Source organism: Anas acuta, chromosome 5 (genome assembly GCF_963932015.1).
Source record: "Anas acuta chromosome 5, bAnaAcu1.1, whole genome shotgun sequence".
In the NCBI taxonomy this organism is placed as follows: Eukaryota; Metazoa; Chordata; class Aves; order Anseriformes; family Anatidae; genus Anas; species Anas acuta.
The window spans coordinates 63,550,365-63,576,922 of record NC_088983.1 but is presented as its reverse complement, the minus strand read 5'-3'; the positions used below and the strand labels follow the sequence as shown (position 1 = coordinate 63,576,922).

The window sequence follows — 26,558 nt, the reverse complement described above, 5'->3', positions numbered from 1 at the left end:
TTATGCTCCAGACTGTCATAGGTATTCAGGGTGACTAAAAAATATACTGCACCTGACAGTAAACACCTAATACCCATTGAAAGCAACCCACACAGAACACTCCAGTAATATCACTAGGATTTACTAATCTAAGTAACATGATGATAATTTTTCTATTTGTGTTTTTTCTAAAACAGAAATACTAATTCTTCCATTTTCTCAATTTCAATTCGATTCATGTATTTACACAATATTTCTGGGTAAAGACTTTGTGTGTATCAAATCTGTGTGCAGTCACTGATACAATTATTCTTGATCCAGCTGTGTTCAAGCATGACTGTAAAGCAAATACATAAAAAAGAGAACTATCAGTTTTGCCACCAAAAAAAATTAAATCCCATACATTTGTTCACAAATCTTGCAGAAAAGTAGCTTCATTTATAATAAATTAATGCCAGCTATTGAATTCCTTTGGTTCAATTATATGCTGTAAATTTACTAGTAATTTTACTAGTAATGCTTAATATATACTGCTGTTAATTGGTTAAATGCAATGATATTCACATCAACAGGTATCATGCATTAACTACTGTGGCTTTTCAGATTCATACAGGGATGGTAATATTAGCCTTCAAGATTTTGTTGTGTATTCTTCAGGGTTTAAACTAATCCTCTTGCTCATCAAAGTATATGGCTGGTTTATCTGTTTACTCTCCTTGAAGTAAATCGGTCAATACTGCAACTGCTAACACCTCTAAAAGAACTAACAAGTGGTATTCTACGAAAATCAGAACAAAGATATGCCAGCTTCTGTATTGAACTACCGCAACATTCAGGTCCATCTGTGGGAATATTAACAAATATTAACCTCAATAACTTAGGTTACTGCAAAACATGCTTAGTTTGTTTTCCAACTTAAACACAACTGGAGACTTATTATTCCAGATAACATATTGATCAAATCTGTCCAAAATGCCACGACCTCATATGCAATTTACAGATGCTACAACTACCTGCTAAGAACAGTTACAAATGGGACTTCAGTCATCCAGACCAATGTATACTGGTCATTCAGCAACTGAAATAGCTGAGTGTTTGTTAAACACTTACTGTTAAAATGGTAACCCTAGGAAGTATGGGCCTATACCCTCCTATTCTGACAAACAGCATCACAGCCTCTCAGTTCTACAATGTGTTTTCTTTCCGAAGATATTTTCAGCTGGCTATCACTTCTACTGAAAAATGTAATTAAAAAGTCACTTTGAGAGTAGTTCAAAAATAGCTTGAAGAGACTTGTAAGCTTTTGTTTCACCTTCTTTCAGGTGAAATAATCTGACAAAATCATACTTTTGGTTATCAAAAAATTAAACATCCAATGACTTCTGATAGGTCTATGACTGCAAATGCCATTAACTTCAGCAACTCACATGCATACTGCACTACATTGTAACTCTGCAAAGGAGATTATTATCATTTTCATCTCAAGAGCAATTTTGAAGGAGTATTTCTGTAATTTTAGTGTCAATCTTAAACCCACTTTTAATCTTTGAAACCTTCCCTATACCTCATTTACTCACAATTTCCTTCTAATCTGCTTCTGAACTCACAACTGATTATTAAAAAAAAGGACTAGTAGTTTTTTATTTATTTGTTTTTACGCTGCTTGTATCACTGTAGGTGTAGTTATCAGTTACACAGAAAGAATAAGACTTTTCTTTTTAAGTAGAGAAGCAGAAGTTAACACCAATTGTAAAATAAAATAAAATAAATAAATATATGTATATAGAACATTCAGATAATTCCCTACAGGTAGAGAGGAGGGTATGGGGAAGATCACAAGATGCAGCAGTAGAACTAGTATAAGTACTTACATAATTCCTATACCAGTAAAACAAATCCAAGTGCCAATCCTCAGAAATGCAGTGCACTGCTACAGGAGTCTTACAACTGCATGGACAGAACCTATGCAAGACTGTCTAAAGGATTCAGAGACTTTTTTTTTTTTTACTGTATTCAACTTCAGAAATTAGTAACGTACACATTTGTATTCAAGTTCAAATAAATAAAAGTTATGGACTGAAATACTTCATCCTACCAAGACTTCTGTCCAGAATGCCTTCCGTCTGTGAAAACCAGTCTCCAAGGAATAGCTCTTAGAATTTATTCTAATGAGAGTTCCAAGAAAGAAAATGTCTTCTGGCCTCTTGTACAGTCCACTTCCAAAAAATACAATTCTGTAGTACAGAATCTTGGCATAGCAAAACTAACAGCAGCACGGATTGTCCCAGGGCTGTACTTTGCTCTTGACACTAAAGAAAGTAACTAAAACATTGTAGATAAATAGTATTTTTGTGTAATAAAATTAAATATAATAAAGTATATCAAGGTTTCCACCACTGTTAAATTTACTATAGTGGCAGATAATAAGAGATCAAAAGGAAACAGATGCTAAAACCTAACTTGGAACACAACAGAAGATCCGACTCTATGTATTGTATGCGTGGGAACAAAAATGTTGTTTTTGCACAGAGTTACAGTGTTTAAAGGTAAGGAATGTGGTATTGAAATATGCTTGCAGTGGTAAGAAGGCTTAGCAGATGACTTGTAAAATGCAGACAACCAGACTCCTTAGAGCAATTAGGTGAATATCAAGGTGTCAAGTCAGGTAAGTGAAGAAACATTACCACTTTAACAGTAACAAAGTCAAAAGAAATTTGAAAGATAACAGGCCGGCGACTGAAGGCCATGCATTGTCTGTGAAGCATCGGATAGGTTGTGAACCTGGACTACCCAGTCAATGGGGAAACAGGGGAGGGTCATGGCCATTGAGAAAGAAAGTATATAAACTGTACTATGTGACTAGTAGGCACGTTCTTGCTTGCGGGACACCCGCCATTGCAATCGCGAATAAAACTGCTACTTCACTGAGATCCTCACCTGAGCCTATGTTATTGGCTACGGCGTGTTTCTCACATATGTAATACAAGAGCATGTATACCACACGAAAACATCTTCAGGCAACATTAAAGCCACATGACTGAACTCTCAGATAAAAAGATATAATTGTTGTATTGCTGCACTCAAAACCCTGTCTTGCCTGCACACTTATCACAGAACAATACTTCATTGCACTATCACATACAATTCACGACATATAATTCAACATCTTCAGTGGGTTACCTTGCAAAGCAGTGATATTATAATTTGCGTAACTACCCACTATTTTCCTGTTTCTATACTGTAATAACTATGATTCTATATCGTAATAATCAAATTGGTCTCAATATCTACTGTGCATTTAAAATGTACAATTATATAAAATGCACTTCTGTTGTATTTTGAAGGACTCTCGTCACCAAACCAGTACAAAAGCTACAAATGCAGACAGAAGAGCTTGATAGTGGCATATTGCAGTAATTGGATTCATATTCTGTCACTGTCTGTTCAATATCTGAATGGTAAAAATCACATTCATCCCAGACGAATACCTCTTGCTGTGGCTTTCTAACAATGTGTAAGACTTTGTATAGGTCTTATAGCTGAGACAGCTGACTTCTTCAAACTTAGAGCAAGCAAGGAAGATTTCCTTTGATGTATTAAATAATCAGGTCATATCAAACCAATTACCACAGAATCTAAAATGGAACATTGTATTCCTGCTTCACAATTATCTTTCAAAGCATATTGCTTTACTTTGTGAACCTTACTTTTCTACTGGATTTTTAATGGTCTGAATAACAGTATTGTAAAATGCTAAATATTAGAAATACTAAAACAATTGAAATAGCATTGGAAAGCTCCTTCAAGTTTGTAAAAACATAAATTTTGCTGTTTTCTGCATCTTACTGTAACCTCCAGCAGCAGTTACGTCTTTCCCACACTCTCATTTATTAGGTAAAAGGATGTCATTCTCAGAAAAGGAATAGTGTCCTTTTGCAGACAGTTTGTCAAAGACAAGGATATACATGTTTAAGTATCAACATAATGGGGGCTGGGTGGGGTAGAAAAGAGAGAGGTGGAAGAAATCTCCTGAACAGAGACTAATGAAAATAAACAGTAAGTAGTTACATCTCCTAAGCAGTGTAAGCATAGTATTCATGCCATCCAGAAACAATATATTATTCAACTATTACTACTGTTAATAGTAGTAGCAGTGTTCTTCAGCCAACAAAGTCCAATCCCAAATCACTATTTCTGCCCTAATTATGTGTTTATTCCTTGATGAGAAAAAAAAAAAAAAAAAGTCATAATAGTACCTAAGTACAGGCTTTATTTCAAGTGCTTAAGAATACAGTTCATTTTAAATTTTGCTTACCTTCTACTGAATAAATGTTTTAAAGCAAAAAATTATTTGCCTACTAGAAATCAGCATTTTTCTCTTTCTTGGGGGAATTGTAGGTATAATAAATGGTGAAGGAATACTGAAAATCAAAGAGGAGAAAAAAACGAGAGTTGGCTCCAAACGAAACCTCTGATGAGACATTTTTGATGTTCAATTCCAGGCTTCATTTTTGAGCTTTTTCAAGAGAGAAATACATCTGACATAAAAGCTCAAATGTGGATCTGAACTTGCCAGTAACTGGATTTGATGGTCTACAGCTATGCTTTTGTGACGTTTCTCACAATTTTACATTTGGACACTTGAAGACCAACAAGCACATATACTTGCATTGTCCATATGGTTCTGCTCTGTCCCTGTCATAATTTTCTCTGTTCTTGTTTCTTTTTCTGTTTCTTTCCTCGTGTTCATCTTTGATCCTTAGCTCCATATTTTGCTAGATACTTTCTTCACTCTGGTAGTTCCTAAAATACCCTACCTGTGGTCTTAAATCTGATCCCAGCATTTAAGGTTAATAGCAATAAAATTATTAATGGCATCAAAACATGAATTTTTCAGAGGACAATACCTATCTCATTCTTTTTACCTTAAGAATGTCCTATCCTTTTTGAACTTTCAATTCAGGATGTATAAATAATCATATATTTAGTTCATAGATGGAAGAAAAAAAATGGCAGAGCTGGAAGATCATTTATCTAAAAAACTACTAAAAGATTAGGTTTACTTGTGCACATGGAAGACAGCATAGATAAGTAACTACTACCTGTGTGGTTATCTCTGGACAGAAATAAGCTCAACCATAATTTCACCAGTGCGAACAACTTCCTTCCTTCATGTTAAAATCACATGAACAGTAATACTAAAGCAACAATGATTCTAACAGACATGTGGCACAGAATTAGATCTTGGATAAAATTGTGAGCTCAGACCTCAAGTTCAGCTCCTGTTCTGATATACTGGCGGTACTTTACACAGTGCTCACCCTGTTTTTGCTACACTATTCAGCTAGGCGAATAGATTCACTCAGTTTATTCCACTATTCTCTTTGGCATCATAAAAATATTTAAAGAAATCCAAACAGTTTATGCACCATAAAACCACTGAATAAACTCAAAAAATTACTTTGGGAGAGAAGGGGTTTTATATTGGGAGAAAAAGTGAAGGCCTTTTTGATATATGCAGGGTTTAGTGCGTGAGGGGAGTGGACATGGAACAGGATTTAGAAGCAAAACGTGACTCCCACTTCACTGTCTGCCAACTTCAATAGCTTTCCCTGTAGCTTTGGGATTTCGCTAGTAGTTGAAATCACTATTTATTTGCTTTTTTGTTGTTGTTTCTTGTGTGTGCGTATAAAATAAGTAATAATCAGAAGTGTCTGACAAAGTGTTATCTTTTCACCCTAAGCATTAATAAACTTTGAAATTCAACACACGCATAGAAAAGAAGATTTTTATTTTTATTTTTTTTTTACAGAGACATATTGGTACAGGAAATGTTTTAGATCTGTTTTTTCCCCATTTTCCTATATTATTTATTTATTTCTCTAGAAGCATCTATACCTCTTCTGGTATTCTCTGCAGACTATTCAGAAGTAAAAGGGTACTGTCCAAGATGATACAATTCAGTTGATAATTTGGCTAACGTCTGAGAAATCAATGAACACTTAATAATTAGCATTAGGAAATAAGGCAATTTTATTCCAAAAATTATCATGTATTCAAGCCAGAATTCACCACTACATCTGACATTTTTTTTTGCCCCACAATTAAACTGGGAGATGTACTTCAGAAGGTCACCTAGCTTACTAGAGAAGAAAATGGACATTCAGCTACTGGAACCAGAATAGAGTTGCTGGATGTAGAAGTACCCTGCAATTTGTATAGTATTGTGTCAGGTCCTCAGTGAAGCTTTGCTCTAAAAATCTGCTTCTTTTGGTTGAGACTGCTTGCTAGTGTATACAAATACAGAGAATAGAGAACAGGCATCCAGTTTCCATTAGGATTCTGCTCATTAAACAACTAGCAGTTATGACTCATCATTTCTTCCACCTATTTCTTTCTGGGTTCATTCTTTAAGAAGAAAGTCCACAAATCCAAGCCCAAAAATTACACAAATGGAGAACAGAAATACAAATAGCTCAAGAATTGTCATTCCCCACTGTACCGTCTTCCCTCCTCATGAGTACTATAATTAAGAGTTGTTTTATTTCTAAAAAGGTGAGCTTTATTTTCTCAAATGAAAGAGAACAGTAAGAGCATTCCAAGGCTGCAAGCAAAGACAGTGCAAAAGCACTCAGAAAAATGAAATACATGAATGCAATACCTTTACGATACCTGAGAATAAAACTTTGCAGAGTTGCAAAGAATAAAATTACATATTCTAGATATATGTAGGAATTCTATGACGGTGACTGGCTCATGACATTAAACCGCAAAATTTTTATTGTTTTAAAATGGGTTACATAGTCAAATACAAAATTGGAAAACTGCCTAGTAGATTCTAGTTTCAATATATATTAGCTAAAACTCAGACTCCTAAAGGAATAGGAAGCATCAGTGTAAGTGAAGGAGGACATTAACACGTTAATAAAAAATGACGTATATAAATTACCAACTTCATTGGAGAATTTGGATTAAGGTTACAGACAGAATGGTGGAAAAAATGAAATGGAAATGGTTGTAGACCACTAGGACATGATGAAAAAAGTAATCTGCCAATTCTTATATAGCTAACAGAGGCTTTTAGAGAGACTGTATCATTGGTCATATAATATTTCAATTACCCTGAACTGACATTACAGAGAACTGTGGAATAACTTAGGCAGGTTCATGTTTCCGAAGGCAAAAAAACTGTTTTCCTGCACGGTCTGTTGAGCAGTCAAAATGATCAGATGCTATTATGATTTCAGTTCTGGTGAAAGAATATGGCATACTAAGGAAGACATATGTTAGTGAAGATCAGGGGTCCAGTCAGTATTCAGATGATCACACTGTAATTTACTTGCTTACAAAGAATGGAATTCTTTCACCTTTCAAAAGGCAATCAGAGGAAAAATAATTGAAAAACAGACACTGAACTGTGGGAAACCTTCCAAAAGAAAAGAGGAACACGGGTGAGAGAAGTGTGATGTTATCTCCATGAGGAATACTCATTAGCAGCAAAGAAAAAGTTCTGCATTTTGATATTTTGCTCAAGGTCTATTCTTCTGGGAAGAAACAAGTTCCTGCTTCCTGACTTTAGACATGCTGACTTAATGAGATGCATCTCCCATAAAGGAAGAATTTTGCAGCAAAAAAGTAAGCAGACAACATTACAGATTATTAAAAGCATTTTTTTCCCTCATACTTCAAAGTGATCTCACTTTAAATATACATTCCTTTGGCAACTTTTGGTACTTGTCTATCTTATGACCAGGATATCCAATCCTGGGAGATGTTCAGCACGTCTCAGGTCCTGAACCATTATTCCAATTCCTATCTGTACTGATTTAGAATAGTACAGCTTCTCTAGAAGGTGTCCCTTGCAAACTAACAAAATGCCTGAAGTAAACCTGAAGGGTCAAGCGGATACAGAAGCTTTCCATGGGTCTCCTCACAGCACTTAAACTGTTAATGTTTTTTTTGTTTGTTTGTTTGTTTGTTTGTTTGTTTTTGCTTTCCCCCCCCCCCCTACTCTCTGTTACTTTTTGCCCTGTGCAATGAAGGAAACCACATCACCAGTTGTGAGTTCTATCAGTCCAGGAATGGGACCTGGAACTCCAGAGCTGGCACATGGGAAGTACTAGTAGCATAGAGTGAGAAATGGTTAGGTATTGGGAAAAGAAACAGTACAGACAAATTAGGCCTTCCCTTTTCATGTCAATGAACTGTTATGTCAGTGGAACTGGTGTTACCACCTGGTGGAATTACACTTAGAGTTAATCCAGAAAGCTTGTGAAAATGAAAACCATAGGCAACACTTGAAGCAGTACATTGTGTTAGAAAATGCCTGTGAAATGAGAAGAACGGCACTTTTGGATCAGAGAGGGATCATTTGGTCCTAACAGGCCATAATACAAATGTGCAAGTGCTTCTATTGCTGCCCCCCCACCCCCCCCCCCTTTTTTTTTTTTTCTTTTTTTGCAAGCGCTGGTTAGAGATTTTACTTCCTAGACTTTAAAGGCACTTTGTTTATCTTCCTTAAAGACTGACACTTTGAGACACTTTGATTTGAGAAATGTCTGAGACTTGCTATTTTTGCAAATTGTGATCCATCTGATAGAATTGTCTATCCTTTACTGATTACCTGTGTAAGTACATTCAGGACTTCACCTGTCTAGTTCCTTTTCCTGTTTGGATATGTTTCAAGAAAGAAAACCAACACTCTTAGGAGGAACAAAGCAAATAGCGATACAACAGAATTGCTATTTCCTCTCTTTAGTTTCAGCACAAACCACCATACTGAAGATATGCAAGCACTAGTCAATTCTGTCTCATCCTTTATTACTCTGCAAATAAGTTATGTGAGAAATACATGTACACTGGTATTCCTGCAGGCTGACTTGAAACGAACTCTTTATTTAATCCAAGAATAGGTTCAAGTAAAAATATTTTTTAGAGTATACTGCTATTAAGCCAGTAACATACGTTAAGAATATTGTGGTAATCAAACCTCATTAATATGTTACAGAGCTTTATGTAATGCTGACACAGAACTGTCTGAAGAAATCTTTCACGTGGTATACATTACCTTTTGCTGCACATATGGATGTATTTAAGAGTTTATATACTTTAAATAAGGAATGAGATTGTTTCATATCATATTCCACAGAGATTCCTCTACATTATGAAAAGCCTGTTTCTGCAGTGATATAAGCCTATGAGCAATTTAAAGACAGTTCTCAGATATGCTGTGATAATTCTCAGATATTAAACATGGCATCTTCAAGAATCATACTGACATAAAGAATACCTAGAGATTGGAAAAATATTAAGAATCAGTATTTTATTTTCAGGATCTGTAACATTTAACCTGGTAAAATACTGCTTGAAGTTAAATGTGACCTTTGTAATATGGTAACAAGTGACAGAGAGAACTCTTAATGAATGTTACCATTTGAAGTCAATTGTATTGCAAGCACATTGCAGTTTTTTATGATGATCCTGTACCTGGGATCTGTAAGTCAAAGTCTACAAATGCTGTTGCACATGAAGATAGCGTCATGGTACCAAAAGAACATGCCATGTCTAAAATCACTGACATCATAGAAGCTCTTAAAACTCTGCGGCAAGTTATTGGATACCTGCTATGAAAATCTAGACTTCCTGAAACATCTTTTACTGCAATCTAGTAGACACATTGTTATCTTTATTCATGTGACTTTTTGGTGTTTCCAGTTCAAAAACAACTTCTGTCCTCTCTTCCAACTACATAAAAAGAGTTACATGGAGCAGCTCTTGGGCACATAGTGGCATATTTGAGATTTAAAAGCATAAGTGCTGAATAACCAAATGACAACCAATAAGGCAGTGTGTCCTTGTCAGCAAGGACTCATGATTTTGGATTACTAACTTAAAATGCCCTTACAAGGTCTTGATTTTCAAAGGTAGATCCTTAACACTGTCAAATAAGAAACACAGCTTTGTCCTATTTTTCAGTATGAACGAACTAGAAGAAATCATTTCTGAAAACTGAAGTCTTGAACAAACTGTAAAAATACAAGCCTCAGAAACATACTCTGTTTAAAACTTGTTGCCTTTCTTCCTAGTAAATGACCCTCTGTAGAGAGGCTTTATTCATATAACACTTGACCAACCACATGAAGTTTAACAAGAGTAAGTGCCAGGTCCTACACCTGGGACAGGGCAACCCTGGCTATATGTACAGACTGGGCGACAAGATGCTGGAGAGCAGCCCCACAGAGAGGGATCTGGGGGTTGTGGTTGACAGGAGGTTGAATATGAGCCAGCAGTGTGCCCTGGCAGCCAGGAGGGCCAGCTGTATCCTGGGGTGCATCAGTGGATGGTTAGAAGCAGCCTGGATCCCTTCAAGAAAGCGTCGTCTCATGAATAACCGACTGATTCACCTGAGTTTATCTACCCAGTATCAATTTAGGCTTGAAAAGACTTGTTTTATAAGACAATTTTCAAAATTATTTTCTTGAAGGTAGCATAGATGCATGGAAGTTATATATTAAAAATAAATAAATAAATAAATAAATAAAAATAAATAAATAAAAAGAGGGGTCCTGCTTCACTTCGTTAATGCAGAAAAAAAATAAAATTAAATGGCTGTACAACATGTACGACAAGGAGAGAAAAATACTGCAGTTCTTCTGGCTGCTCCCTTACTGACAAGAAATAAAAGACCAGTTCTAGGTGCCCCATGGGTCTTGGTGGCTTTAGGCAGGAGTATGTGGAGGACACAGCTCTCTGGCCTGAATTCAGCCAGTAGCTCTTCACACCATTTTGCAGCCTCAGTTTTCGCAGTAAAAAGATCTCCTCTAGGAACCTGGCCTCAGGATGGTTCATTAGTGTAAAATTCATCCCCTTAAAGGTCATTTGGAAAGAGCAGATATATGTTGTATGTGTCTCAGAGTTACTGTAAAGATGACTGAAGAATATTGTCTCACTGAGACAGCAATTTAGTCACAAAATTAACTGCAATAGTTTGAGGGAAATCAATTCACACCAAGGACATTGGACTACTAACTGCAGCGGGGACCTACTCCACACTTTTTTTTTTTTTCTTCTTTTTTATCACTATGATGGCATTAACGCATTAACAGCGTCTTAGCCATCTTGGTAAGCAGGCTACCACTGATACTAATAGGTCTTTACAGTTGAGTGAGTTTGAATGCCACAACAATATAGAATACTAAAACCCTGATGCTGATTTCCTTCTGGTGAAACTACAGTTAAGAAGGCAGGGGTTGAAAATGATTGTGGTTCTTTCAAATATCCCATAATTACTGCTCATTTGATCTTGCTTCCTGATAATTCCTTCCTGGGATTTTGCAACTGCAGTAAGGCAATGCACCTGTATCATTAAAGACATACCAAGCACGAAAGTGAAATCTTTCTCGGCTCAGAACAGAGACCAAAGGTGAGGAACAACTTAACAAGCAACAAGGTGAGGAACAACTTAACAAGCAACAAGGTGCATGTGTGTGGTCTGCATATGTTTTGAAATTCTATGGATAAGCTTGAGTCTGTCTTGAAAACTAAGTTCAACAAGACTCATGCTGGCAATCAGGCATTAACTGATATTGTTACCCGATTGTCCTGCACTGTCAGAGACTTCTCTTTCTCCATGTATGAAGAATAAATACAGGCTAAAACAACTGGTTGAAGAAAGACAACTCAGAAGATTGTAACAGGCTACAATAACTTAACATAAATATTGTTCACTTTCACGTATCAGAAGAGTTCTTAAAAGCCTACATAAAAACAAAGTTAACTTAATTTCATCCCTGCCCACACATCAGTAGGTCAAATTCATAAACGAATAATGAAGTACACACAATTTCTCTCATTTAGTGACTTTAATGTCCCTTGTCAAAACTGCAATAGCTATTAGGTATGTACCATTGTCAGCTTTGTATATTTTAGCTTTTATTTTCCCAGATGTAGTATTTTAATGTCCAAATGGTGTCCCAGTGAGTGTATCCTAAACAGCATGTAAACAAAATAAATATTTTTACATCAAAATACAGCAGAATATAGGAGCTGCTGTGAATATTTACTTACAAGAACATCTCCCATATGTACAGTAGCATTAACTGCCAAGCCACTTGACAAATGAAGAGGAATATTTAGTTAGTGCAATGCATAGAAATAAGCAATAAACAAATCATAAGAATACGAGGCATACGTAGAGTATGATTGAAAGTGAATGGTTAGCTGATATCAGATGAATGAAAGGTTTTCAGCTGTAAGGCATAACCGAAGGCATAAGTTTACTGAAATGTGTGTGATTCTCAGAAAATAAACAATTCTTGCCTACCAGATTTCAGCACTGTATGTAGCTTGCTATCTTTGGGCATAGTCCTCAGTACCACTTTACTTCGTTTGGTACAAAATCAGAAGCCCAACAAGCTGAAAAATGGTGTAACTAATATTCCACAAAATACTATCCTATTAGCCTGTAATGCTGCCACCCCTTCAAACAGGCAATAAAAAGAAAGTAGTGCAAAATCTTATCTGTACTATGTGTCTCACTCTCCAGAGCAGCAGGTATACAGAAGATTCATAGGAGTCTCAGCCAGGATTTGTGAATTAAGTAGTGAGCCAGCTGAACAATGGCCCCAGCGTTTGCGAATCTGAATAGACCAGACAGTTGTCTGTAGCACTGATGCATACACCAGTGTAAGGGACACATGAATTTGCCACCAGGGTAACCTTCTTGAATCAGTGCTGTTTCTCTTACTCTTCCCTTGACTCACAGAGACAAAATTCTACATCCTAATTGCCTTGCTATGCATTTTTAAAGGCCTGCACATCTCTCCCTCCTTTCCTCCTGTCTGCTACTACACATACTTCGGAAAATTTTAACACAGGAATATAGAATTCATAAAGAATGTTCTTATATGCCTTAAAAAGAAATGAAAGTTTCAACATCGCCCCTTTTGCCATACTGACACTGAGTAGCTGAATTAGCACAAGAGAGGAGGGGGGAAAAATGAAAAAGAAAGAAAAAAAAAAAAAAAAAAAGGAAAAAAAAGATTTAAACCCAGGAAAGACTACCACTGTTTCTGACCAATATCCTTGTCTTTATCATTACCTTGCCTCCTTCTTCACTTGACAAAAAACTGTCTGGCATCCAGTTTCAAAGATGGAAAAGGAGGTCTGATTCTGATAGCATGTAACCTGATACTCTTAAGAAAACATTATGTGAGGAAAAGAGAAAGATGATAAAAAAGACTGGCAGCTACAGCTTCCGTTGTTCATGCTTTGTGGTCACATTCTGGTAGATTACAGATGTACTCTAGCCAAAGCCCTCATTCTCTATGTATTTGTTCTACTCCACTGAAGTTCCTAAAATGCTCAAATGATGTATAAACTCACTTCAGACCTCAAGCTCTTAGGAAACAGGTCCAAGATATATATATATATATATACATATATATATATAATTTATTTTTTTAATTACATTTTGGTTTTGGTTTTGTTTGTTTTTCTATATAACAACATCTTTACCTTTGCATGCAAGTTTCAATCCTCCATAACCCTTTGAGTGGATTAAAATGTTAGTCTTCTAAGCCCAACAGCAGGAAAATTTCAGAGGTAAGGAACTTCAAAAACTCAAATACATTCACAAACACAGTAAGCTGGACAGACTTTGACTGCAGCCTACTACTATGTAAGCTGACAGTTGTATATGATAGGAAGTGTGAAGTATATGAAGAATGTAGCCTTAAAATACAGTTTTTCTGCCTGTTTTTTATCTCTTATTGAGAAAATCTCACCAAATTCACTGTTGGCCACAACTTTGTTTTTCCTCCTCATGTTCATTTTGATTAAGAAGAAAGCACTGAAATTAAGTATCGTGCCACACATAACCATCTGCTGGATGTCACAGTCCAGTCAAACAAGAGTTTTTCAGATTGCATTCTGATGAAAAATAAAAATGCTCAATCCAACAGTGATCCCTTCATGGTACATTAGCATCCCACAGCAGAGGCCAAGCTCAGGATCATGCTGTACCTCTGCAAATCTGGTGACTATCATACATAACAGGCCATTAGGATTAGACTAGATTTCTCTTTAAATTAGGATGACCTGTTCTCTCCTGCTTTACCAGCACCCTTCCTCTGCTATTTCTCTTGGCTTTTACTACACAACATATTTTCCACTTCCTAACATTGGCATTTATCTCTTGCATCTTGTTCCCATCATCCTCCTAGTCTGCCCTTGATTGCATTTCAACCTCATTTGCTACTCATTACCACTCCTTAAAGTGCTCAACATAGTAAAGTACCAAATAGTAATGCCAGTTATTTTGTAATTTAAATATTTTATTATGATTGCCCAGTGAATAGTTTTCCATTTCCTTTTTAAAGCTTTTAAGACATACTTTCTGTGAGAAAGAGAGAGGGGGGAAAAAGACTACCCAGCCTTCAGGTTTCCTGATAATTGCTCCCCATCACACTGAAAGACATTCTCTTCATTGTTGTGTCTTCCTGCTCTCTTCTCAGCTATCTCAGAAATAAAATTCACATTCAAGAGAATTAAGAGTCTAAAGTAGCACTCATTTCTCACTTTTACACATCTATTTTGAAGAAGCTGTTTCTGCCACAAGCAAGTGACTTGTTCAGAAGGGGCAGGTTCCAGCTTGTAAAGCATTCCTTAGTCAGCTGAGAGCAAGGCCATTTGTAGGACTTGGAAATCCCATAGTCTTTCCCCAGATTAAAGAATATTTCAGTAAACTGCTGTTTTCCTCTCCCAAATTAGACATCGTGATTATCAGCAACAACTTTCACTGACCTCACAACTCTCAATTCCTATCCTGTTTGTACTGACTCTCTGCCATCTTCCAAGATTCTCTTTCCTAAATAATTTTCCTTGGCACCCTGCAACAAGTTACCAAATTTCTTCACATACTGGGGATGTGTAGAATCTTATTCCTGTCTCCAGCTACAGTACCAGCACCCTTGAACCACGATTATCCAGCTACCTCACTGTGTTTGGTAAACCTACTATGTTAACATTAATATGTTTGCCAGTTGTCTGGATGCTATAAGCCTAGTACCACCTCTTCACATTCAAATGCTTTACAACCAAGTCCATATAATCTTCATTTAACACTGCTGTAATGTAATCTTTCTGGATTTGCACTGGCATTGTAAACCTGGGCAAACAACTTGCTATTAATGTATAGCTACAACATTGTAGTGGTACAAACCCACATAAAACTGGTTTTGAATACATAAAATTTAAGCACTTACTAATAACCTCATTCATTCAGGTCCCTTCTAGTTTTAAAGAACACTAATATTCCTGAGGTGACAGAAATTACTGCTATTTTGTCTTATCTTGAGAGCTAGTTAATTGACTTTGTACTGGCAGATAAGTGTCATTAGCTTAGGATGAGGATGCACTAATTGTCCAAAGTAGTCAATTGCTGTAAGTAGCTTTGGCTTTCTGAAGTATTTAAAAGCCATTCAGAGATTTATTCTTGTTAATGGCAGTAATATTTGTGAGCTAAGAGTAGAATTCGAGTATACCTCTGTCTGTTTGATATTGTAATTAGATCAGGTAGGCTGTGGTGAGTCACAGTTTATGAACCAACCTCAACCATACCATTATGGTATAGTAAACATTAACCTCCAAAGGCTAATTTCTGTGTACCTGTAATCAGCATTAAAGGTTGACCAAACAACTGTAATACCAGGCAAAGTTAATTTGTCCTAGTATTTATGCTTTATGAACTATCTGACTATGGAAAACTAACATTTATCAACATGCGAAAAAGCAGCAGATAAACCACAAAAATTCTGATCTTACTTCAGCAGTAGGTTTTTTTGGTTTGGTTTGGTTTGGTTTTGGACTTGACAAGCGTTTCATAGATAGCAATCCAGCATCCAGTGCATTATATGTGCTCATTACTCAACGGGCAATGTCACCAGTTTGAGTAAAGTCAAAGCATAGATCTTTAATTTAGGTCACTGGAATTCCTCTCATTCTGACTTTACTACCTATGATCTCTATAGAAAACTGTGAAATAAATTAGTAAAACCTAGTACAATGACTGAAAAGCATTCAAAACCAGTAAGCCTCAAAATGAAAAGCTCCTGAGTAAAAGTTCTTAAGAGACGGTATAACTGTCTCTTAACTATAACTTAAGGACAGTATAACTGGCTGTCACTTGGGCCAGTTCAGCTGAAGGACTGGGTAAAAAACATGCTGGCAAAAATACTAAATAAAAGGGAGAATGGGCTATGTTTGAATTTAGTTTTTTAAAACAAACTCCTCTGTACTGAAAAAAAAAACGACAACAAAAAAAACTGATTGTAAAATATGGCCCCAGATACTTTCCTTTATACGAAATATATAACATGAAAGGAAAACATATAATTTTCCTTTATATGAAAATAAAAGCCAGTATAAATCATTTTTAGGAAAAAGAATTCAATGATTTATAATGAATATTTTGGTTGTTTTTTCTTTTTTACATCTGAAATTTGCTGAGAATTAAAATCTGCACCAATCCTCATTAGTTTGCAATTAAAATCTCTGCTGACATGACAGAGTAAAGTTTGAAGGAATTTACTCATTATATTCACAATTAAGAGGATTTTGAAATTTTCTGTATGGAAAGCTATGAATCATAAGCACATATGATTTACAATTCAGGCAAAATGCTCTGAATGTAGTTTCTAAAAAGCTCATTTAAAAAAAATAAGGAAAAAAGAAAAAAATAGATTTCTGCCCTAAGAATTAGAAAAACATCAGGAAAATTCTCCTGTGTTAATTTTCTAGTATTGTTTTTTGTTTATAAGTTACATAACTGGACCTAGTTATTCTTTTTCCACTTAATGTTCACAATAAAACATTGGAGAACAATCAAGTCAGAAAACACTTACAGCATCAATTTTATAAACACCAAAAATAGAATCTTCAATTAATAATTTGATTTCATAAAAAAGTTATTTAGGCCTTTCCTGTCCTTAGACTTTTTTCCTTTTCAGTTTCAATGCAAAAACAAATTTTGCACTTTTCTCTCTAGACAATCTGTATCTTTCCTCCCATACTAACTCAGTATGTGCCAAAGTAAACAAGGTGACATCCCCTTAATTCTCTGCTCTTAACAGTTTAATCTAAGTATTACAGATGACCTTCCACAAAGAAAGAAATTCTGATTTGAGTCTTCATGAAGAGCTACCTAGTTTCATCCAGAAATTATGTTTATTACCAAGGAAATTCCTTTGCAGCATCAGTGGCTCAAGTCAAGAAATTTAACTGATCACAAATCAGGCCAGGCCATTCCTTGAAACTTCCTTCACCTCACATTTAAGAACAACAGAGACTGAAGTATTAACAGAAGACAAGTTAGGTAAAACTACTTCAAGGCTTGGTGTAAGGGGCTTTAGGCTACACATGACCCCTTCTGGCCTGACACACATATACCAGTCCAGCAATGGTGCAGTATCTTCCTGGAAGAAAATGGCCAGCACTATCAAATAATGGCAAACACATACTGATGCAGGGCTCAGTTGTGCTTTAAGCAGCAAAAGGAGCAGAGAGTTTGCCAGTAGTCAGCATGCCCAGAAGTGGTAACATTTTTGTACCACTTTGAAACAGAGGACAGCATGCACATTGTCCTTCAAGTGGTGTAAAGCGGGTCACCATCATAGTGACATTTCATCTTGTGTCCAGTTAACCAAGCTCTGCCACAGCAGTCAGCTGGAGAAATCAAGAAGGGGAAGTAGAAATGGAAGGGAGAGCATCTCTTAAATTCGTATGGAAGTATGGGAAGCTAGCTGTAGCCCTTTCATATCAAAAGTTTCCTGCATCGGTTCCTGCAAATAGAAGAGCCCAATCTGGTGTCCTGCTGGCAAGAAGCAGCAGTTTACCGTGTAGTATTTGTACAAGTACCTGCTTACAAATGTAGTAGGTAACACTTCATTATTTGATGAATCCACTTTGAAAAAGCCTGGTCAAGGAGCTCAATCAAACAGCCACAGTGTCAATAGGCTGTGAATCCATTTTGGGCTTTACTGCATACCCACTAGGCATCCATACACAAGTTATTTTAATTCTTTAACTTGCTTTCCAAAATAAATAAAAATCTATTTTTAGATTGTAGTCTCCTTCAGCCAGGGACTACCTCCAATGTCATCACCCAAGACTCACACCGTCTCAAGATATTGAAAAAAGTAACCTGAATCTGGAACTACACGTATGTTCAAGTCCAACAGGGGTTCCGATTTGAGGGCATCTAGGTGCAACGGCAAACTAACACATAGGTAATAGATACTGCTCAGTTCTGCAGTAATACTATAGTCCTGTTTTGTTCCATGTTAGACAATCACTTTGCCAGTGTGTGTGAAAGAAAAGTTGACCAGTTTGAATGAAGGCATTCGTCTTTATGATTCACATAAGCCAATTGTTTCTGCAAAGAGCTCACTACATCCTGACCATACCTTGAATCATATCAAACCCACCTACCAGAACATCACATGCACACTCCACATTTCTTTTGAACCTCCCTGCTATCAAAGACCACGTTTAAATTAAAAAACAAAAAAAAAAAACAAAAAACAAAAAACAAACACCTTTAAGATTCCAGAGTAATTACGCTAAAAGCATTTATGCTAAAGAAAGTATTATTGATTGTTGCTCATCAGCTTTCAGCTGTACTGTACAACAAAAGGAGAATTAAATTGACCTGTCTAATTACTAGGGATGCACTGAATTACCAGAAAACAGTTCAGCAGCCCATTCTAAGAGGAGATATTGCAGACATGGCATTTGGCAGCTGAAGTTCAAATTGGATGCATATCAATAAGGGGTCTGTACTCATCTTCAGATAGTTTGCTTTTCACATGTCATAAGAAGTACAGCAAGCTACCGCTAAAAGCAAAAAAATAGGACTTTTATATGTAACTGCCTAATATTAGTGTAACTAAATATATTACACTGCTTAAAACTTGATCATATCCTGGAATTCTAAGATTAAAGACTTTTATTAAGAAGGTAAATTCTTTCTGAAAAAAAAAAAAAAAAAAGAACAACAACAACAAAAAAAAACAAACTCAAAACTGAAAAGTGAACAGAATACCACCAAAATTCTAATCAATTGATACTTGGAAGGGGATTAAAAATATATATATATTCATATATTTCAAGCGTGATGTATTTGAAACCATGTCCAAGTCTCTTAATTCAGTTGCATTAAAACTTGCTACACCTAGTAAGCTTATAGACAAATTTCAAAAAGCTAAATAAAACATGACCATAGAAATAATTATATGTAGTTTGGCAACAACAACCAAAATAATAGTAGCAAATGTCAAGATTAATTACAGAAGTACAGACCTTCATCCACCAAATCATCCTGAAAAGAAAAGATTTTGAACACATTGAGAAAGAAGCCATCTGTCACGCAAAGCTTATCTTTGGGTAGGCAGAGGAATGTGCATAGAAGTCTGATTAAAATAATTCCCCCAGTAAACAATATATAGAGACTGAAAATTTACAGGACCTAAGAAAAGAGAAAACAGAAGGAATAGCTAGCAACAGACTGGTATAGTATCCTTGTTTATGCCATGAACAGCACATCTTGTGCCTCAGAAACATCTTATTTTAGTAACTTTTATATATATATATATATATATTTTTTTTTTTTTTTTTATTTTATTTTTTTTTTTGTTTTGTTAATAACCATGCCTGTATTGCCAGAATAACTATAAAACACTTACAGATGCAGACTGAACAAACTCAGCACAAACTGAAAACAAAAGTGATGACACAGATACATACCCTGGGGATATCAAAAATGCTGAGAGATTTAAAGAGACATACTGAGAAGGCCCTTTCTCAGTGTTTATTTGCTTAGTTCAGAAAGACAAGAATACACAAATTTGAGTATGTATTGAGAATCAATTGACACAAAGACAAACTCATTTACTTTCCATCCTTCCACACAAGTTTGGGATGGAAAGTCAGGCAGATGACAAAATATTTTCTGCTTGAAATATTAATCATATTAGCCTCCATTTCTTCAGCACGGCAAAGTATTTGCAAGGAAATAAAGCAGGAACAACAAAAAATCCACAAGTATTTTTGGGAGATTTTCATCCCATTTCATTGTGGTTGGACATTGGACTACCACTTTGCAAGAGTGTTGTGCTAGCATAAATGAGAGAACTCCGGTTCGCATACTTTAGCAGCTATCAGTTTTCATGTTTACTGTCATCAAACCAACATTTTCTGTGGTAGCTAGCTCATTCTGATCCACAGCATTTTTGCAGTTGACTAGTCTGATATCTGCTAGTGACAACTTCGCAAGTGATCCATGAAGCCAGCAGGTGGGCACTTGGAAGATTTATACTCACTGTTGTTGCAACAGCCAGAAACAAAATCAAAGCAAGGAACAAGTAACAGAGTTATGAGACTTTTAAAAATGTGTATAAGCAGTTCCACAGAAATTAAAATGTTTTTCTCTATTAGCAATATTGGTCAAACAGAACAAAAATTAAGCTCAGCTTTTAGAATTAACATTATATATACATTGTTCAGTTTGCATTACAATACGGTTCCATCAGATTCAAGATTCCACTTCAATTGCTTGTTAAGGGTATTATGGCATAGCTTAATGATATTGTACACCACTATCTGGGATTGTTTGAGTTGGAAATATAAAATCAGGACTAGAAGAGAGTGTGTTAAGTCAGAAGGTCTGATGTATTAGCCTAAAAAAGAGTGTACATTAGATTATCTAACCATCTCCTACAGCATGCTGCATTTCAGGTTGCACTCCATGCACGTGCATTTGAAGCAGCTGACTGCCAATAGCACGTGGGAACATTCTACAGTAGATCTGTTTAAATGCACTGTTTAGATAGAAACTTACAACCCTTCTGTAAACACTCCAGCAGTAACTTGCATCTTGAAGACCAGTAAGCTGTCACACTGGCCAAGCTTCCCCCTTTTGTCAGGATACACTGGATGACATTGTACTGCTTCCACAGTCGAACCTTGCATGGTGGTAAAAAAAGCTTTGCTGCGTTTGAGTAGCATAGGACTGACAAAAAGGTAACGAAAAATATCAAGAGCTTATACTAAAGTAATCACACTCTCAATCCATTTCTCCTACTGTTTCTTTGTATGAAAACAGAGAAATGTTTCTGCATACTCAATGGGCACGTCTGTTACAAAATGAGTTACCTGTTTCAAATCTGCTGTAATACCAACATCAAAGCAAAAGAGCAATCTCTGAAGCAGTAGCAAAATACATTTACCAGAATCTCGGAAATGCCTCTTAAGCAGAGGCGCTATAGATTTTCTTGATTTTTTCTTTCCCTTAATTCTACATTTAAATATATCTGAAAAAGCTAGCATTTACCAAGATTAGAACTAACTTGATGTTAATGGTTAGGATTCCACTATCAGTACTTTAAAAAACAAAACAAAACAAAAACAACTTTGTTTCAAAACTGTTCTTATCCAATGAATATGCTCCATCTATGCCCCAAAATTATAATATTCCATTACACATTATATAGCTAGATTTCAGAATTAATAGAGAAACTGGCCCTCAATTTTGCCACAGGCTTGCAATTTCAGAGTCTCAAATCAAAACTTCACATCATACCTTCTTAAGTGAAATGCCATTTTTCTTGTTTGTCCCCTCACAATGCAGGAAGTAATTATTGTAAGACACTGAAGTTGTGAAAACTCACAGCATGTTGGACTTCTCTCACTTTGCAGGCATTTAGGCTCATAATTTACTCATTATTGATGCTTTTCACGTAGATTGATAAGGAATAAAACAGAACATAATATGAAGAATGGACACCCACACACCAGATTCTTTGAGAAAAACTGAAAGAACTAGCACAATTTAGCCTATGGAAAATAGGTTTAGAAGACTGGAGATATTCAAGGCCTGTCTGGACGCCTACCTGGGTAGCCTGCTCTGAGGAACCAGCTTTGGCAGGGGGGTTAGGCCCAATGATCTCTCGAGGTCCCTTCCAACCCCTACAGTTCTGTGATTCTGTGATTCTGTGACATAACTATCTTCAAGTATTTAAAAAAAATGCTGCAAAAAGAACTCTTTCTTTCCAGCCGTACAGCGGGTATGACAAAAAATAGTGAGATGAAATTTCTTCATGAATGAGTGATTTTGGACTTTGGGAGAAGTTTTCTAATAGTGAAGCTGCAAAAGAGCTGCTCTGTTTCCTGCGGAAACTCTAGGATGTCTATAGGTCATCTCAGAAAAGATGATAAATTCCTGTATGGAATGACACTAATCTGGTTGAATTATGCAACTGGTTTTGAGCTTCTCCAAATCAGTCGATCTGTAAGGTAACTGACAAACTGCTTGTGACAAAACAGATACACGTATATCTTTCATCAAAATGAAGTTAAGATTCCAGATGTTTTTTACATGTTCTTTTATTATTCATCCTTGCTTCCCTTTTGACTTGATTTCATGTATAGAAATTAATGTGTAAGAGCTAAAAACAAAACAAAGCAAAACAACCAATAATAGTTATACTGCACAACCAGTTTTAAAGAACAGACTAAATTATCTTTTGAATTCTCCACAATCTTTCAGCTGTCTCTAATTACAACCTGTTTACAGATTCAGAAGCAAGAAAAAAAATCCCAAATTCATTAGCTAAATTATTCCCTTTGGGTAATTCATTTAGCATAAGCATAAAAACATGCTTTTTAAATTGAAAGAAAACTAAAGTTTTAGAATATGTAGATGACAAAAAGTTACCAAATACCTCTATTTCTTGACAAGCTGGATTCTAAACCAGATCGCTTGGATTTATTCCACTTTCTGTTGGGCCTGTGTGGATAACAGCACGCCTTATGGACAAAGATTTAATCTCTTTTATAAAAAGAAAAAGAAAACAAAACAAAGTAATAGCTTTTGTCCCCATTACCATCACTCCTTATATGTCCATGAGCTTTCCAAATGACATTAGAGAAGGTACCATGGCATCAGACAGCAACTGCTAAGCCTTGACCTAAGGGCTGGCTCATGACCAAGCCCTCTGACCTTAAATAGAGTCTGGATAATCCTACGCACCTCTCTGACTGCCAAAACCAGTTGTTCCCTCATGGGCTATGTCTTCAAAACTAATTTGATAATAAGGCTTTATGTACCTTCTTGATCTGGGAAAAAACAAACAAACAAACAGACAAAAAAACTATCACACTAGTAGCAGGTAAATTTAACAGCATAATTCAGTTTTATGCATGAGTCATACACCCTATTTCAATGAGGTTTCTCTAACCACCCTCATTGTAGGAATACGGAGGCACTGACAATGTGAGAAAATATCTGAGATGTCTAACCTTCCTGTACAAGTAGAAAGCTTTGACACATGGTATCTCTATTACCTTTCTCTTAGGCTGGAAACAATTCATCTTTCAGTTATTTTAGGTGTAAATGAATACAATGAGAGGACTTAGCAGTAAAATTAACTAACATGCAAGATAATGCTGGATTTTTTTAAACTTCCAGTAATAATTAAAGTATTTTGATGGCTACACTTGACTGCTAATTTATAATTAACTTCAGGTGCTTCTTTGATCTTGCTGATACATTTTTTTCCATTTTCTTATCAAGAGTCTCTATACAGTCTGTAATTACACTTCTTAGTGTGGCAATGACTTTGAATAAGTAGATGCATTACTATGTGCTTTGGGAAAATATCATTTGAGCTAAAGCAAGCTCTTACCACTGAGCTGGAGTATCATCTGCAGCATTGCTGATTAAAAACAATATTATATAAACTCATAATAGATTTGCCATAAAAATAAAACAACAATTCTCAAGGTAATAAATGACAAGAACAGTAAAATTAGAACCTTCCCAACAAATATTAAGGCATTCAGAGAATTAACATCACAAAACTACAAAATATAAGTAACATGTTTGATATTTGTTTAGGCCTCTTTCTCTAAAGAGGAAGATAGTGCATTTTTTTCTAAATAATGAAATAGTGAACTAAAACATTTTTTTAAGTGTTAAAAGCTCGTATAATACAGCGATACAGTCTAACCTACCTGAAGCAACAAATACATACATAATGCAACAGTGCAGGGCAGTATAACTCATTTCCTCAGCTAAAGGAACAATCTGTAATTCTCAGAAGACAAACTCTTATCTCATATTTCTAACACATAAATAAGACATGCACCGGCAACAAGATAATTGAGATCCTCATGTTAACCACTTTTTACCTGTGAAATGTTGGACAAAAACTGCCATGGAGGTGCTAGGGGCAGTTCTGTGAACACAGCAGTCTACACCTACAAATTGGGACCGGTATGACTTCTCCAGTCAGGACATGTGTTTTTCACCAATACACTGCTACAAAGCTCAATAATGACCACAATGATAATGACTGATATAAAATATACTTTACACAACATTGCTTTCTACAAGCAAAGTCTGACTGCTACAGAACAGTTCCTGCAACCTCAACAGCTCACAACACAGATGACTACGCACGCACAAACATGACTGGCTAGTCAGAAAGGATAAGGGGGAGGTTAGTATTACTGTAACTATACAGTTACCTTGGTACAACCTTCTCATGAATAAAGGTTAAGATGATTAAATTGTCACATGTGTTTTGTGGTATCATTTCACAAACTCATCTTTTTTAATTCATTGCTAAACAACTTAGCAGCATGGCTACATGCAAATCCTGACATACTGCCCAATTATTTTTTCAACTTAAACGACCTCCCTGCTTTAGGGCTTCCTTCCTTCAAACCAACAAGTGTGACAGCACTTGAAAAACCCACGAACCTCTGGGCTCTGAAAAACGGGTAACATCAAGATGCATGTCATTTGTGTGTTCATACTGAACAATATCAGTATCCATCCTGCCCAACCTCTCCTACCAGGTTCTGAGAGACGCTGCAGAGACAAGACTTCACAGCATTAGCTGTCAAGTTCCTTTCTGAAAGGAAGAAACACGTCTGATACACTAGCACTAGCTCCCTTCCACTTCTGCCTCCTTCACAGTAAAAATAGAAGTAAACTAAAAAACAAGGAAGGAGTCAGAGAGAAACAGTTCGATTTTGACTGCTTAATCATTGTCTGGATTGCTCCCATTTATTGTGGCTCCCCAAAATAGTCACAGAATCGTGGTCAAGAAGTACTACTTGATGAAAATGAAACACCAATAAACCTACTTTGCAAAAGAAGCAATACTTTTTGTGAAAACAAAAGCTTCCCATAAGAGTAATAGGTGAAGAAAAAAAGATTCAAGAATTTGTGAAATTCATAAGCTGAAGCTAAGATTGATGGTAACTAAACATGAAGCCACATCTTTCGTTTTATTATTTTTTTTTCCTTCTGCACAGCTGAGATAAAACCAAAGTAGCACAACATTTTCTAACATTACAGATACAGCAGTCTACCCATCATACATCATGAGATGAAAGAAAATACATTTATTTTACTGCAGATCCATTCATTATGCTATCTGGCAGCAACCTGGGTTTTGTTGTTGCTGTTTTTAAATAAATATCCCTGGTACAGCCTTATAGTCATGCTTCAGAGCACAAAATGGAGATCTGCCAAGTACAAATGGAGTGGTATGAGGAACTTTTCCCCTGTGCTGACAGAGCAGCTGTCCAGCCCCATAAAAATCTACGTAGGCTATTATATTTTTCTGCATAAGACCCAGAATTTCGATGTGTGCCTTTCAGTTTGAAGGTTGAATGTTATCTGCAATGGAGCTCCTACTTCTGCAGAGCAGTACTCAAGTATCCCTGTAAGAACACCTGGAAGGACCTTGCTAAAGATGTTTTGGGAGAAAGAAATTTTTCACCTATTAAAAAAAAAAAAAAAAAAGCATTTGTCACTTCCTAAAGTGCTCTTAAACTGTTTCTTTCCATTCAAACAGATTCCAGCCCTTCCTGTACTGTCAAGGCTTGCATTTCGACATATTATCATACACAGCTTTTAGTAAGTAAAAACAAATGACAAGTGTTTTTATTGTGTTTCAAACTATTCCAACAACTATTTTGATAGGGTTTAAACAAACAGACACACATAAACATGGGGACCATTAGTCCCAGAAGCCAACAGAATTTGGGGACCAATACAGAAAGAGAGAGAGAGAAGGACATGTTTTGGCTTAACTAACTTAATAAAAATCCAATAAATAAAATATAGCTATCAATAATTCAATAATTGAAGCTAAGACAAATTCAAATAGGTATCAGTCTCAAAGTAGTAACAATGTATTCATACTTCCTTACCCTTTCTTGTCTACTAAGCACTCTAGGTTTAAATCAAGGTTAAAATCTGGTTGGTTGTTGGTTTTTGTTTTTTCATTGTTTTGTTTTGTTTTGACAAATAGCTTCTTTTTAACAGCTTTTTCTTTAGTTATTTGCTCTGAAAAATGTGCAGTCACTGTCCATCACAAACATTTTTGATTAAGTCAGTCACATGAAGAAAACAATGTTCGAGCAGGATTTGCACAAAGTGCTGCATACCAATATAGATGAAAACCCACAGCACTAAAGAGATTACCCAGAGTTACAATGGCCTTTGGGAA

General features: G+C 35.9%; 3 long non-coding RNA genes across 6 annotated transcripts in view; 1 reads left to right on the top strand and 2 right to left on the bottom strand.

The window, feature by feature from the left end:
• Positions 1–26,558, bottom strand: part of LOC137858009 (uncharacterized) — a 187,043-nt gene that overhangs the window by 91,555 nt on the left and 68,930 nt on the right. The window lies entirely within an intron of this gene.
• Positions 1–26,558, top strand: part of LOC137858008 (uncharacterized) — a 445,999-nt gene that overhangs the window by 362,244 nt on the left and 57,197 nt on the right. The gene's annotated exons all lie outside the window — the stretch shown is intronic.
• The window catches only part of LOC137858007 (uncharacterized), a 74,394-nt gene continuing 67,503 nt past the window's right edge, over positions 19,668–26,558 (bottom strand). For all 4 annotated transcript variants that reach the window (XR_011097463.1, XR_011097464.1, XR_011097467.1 and 1 more), the window contains one exon: positions 19,668–20,996. This is a non-coding gene — a long non-coding RNA (uncharacterized lncRNA). The remainder of the gene's footprint in view (positions 20,997–26,558) is intronic.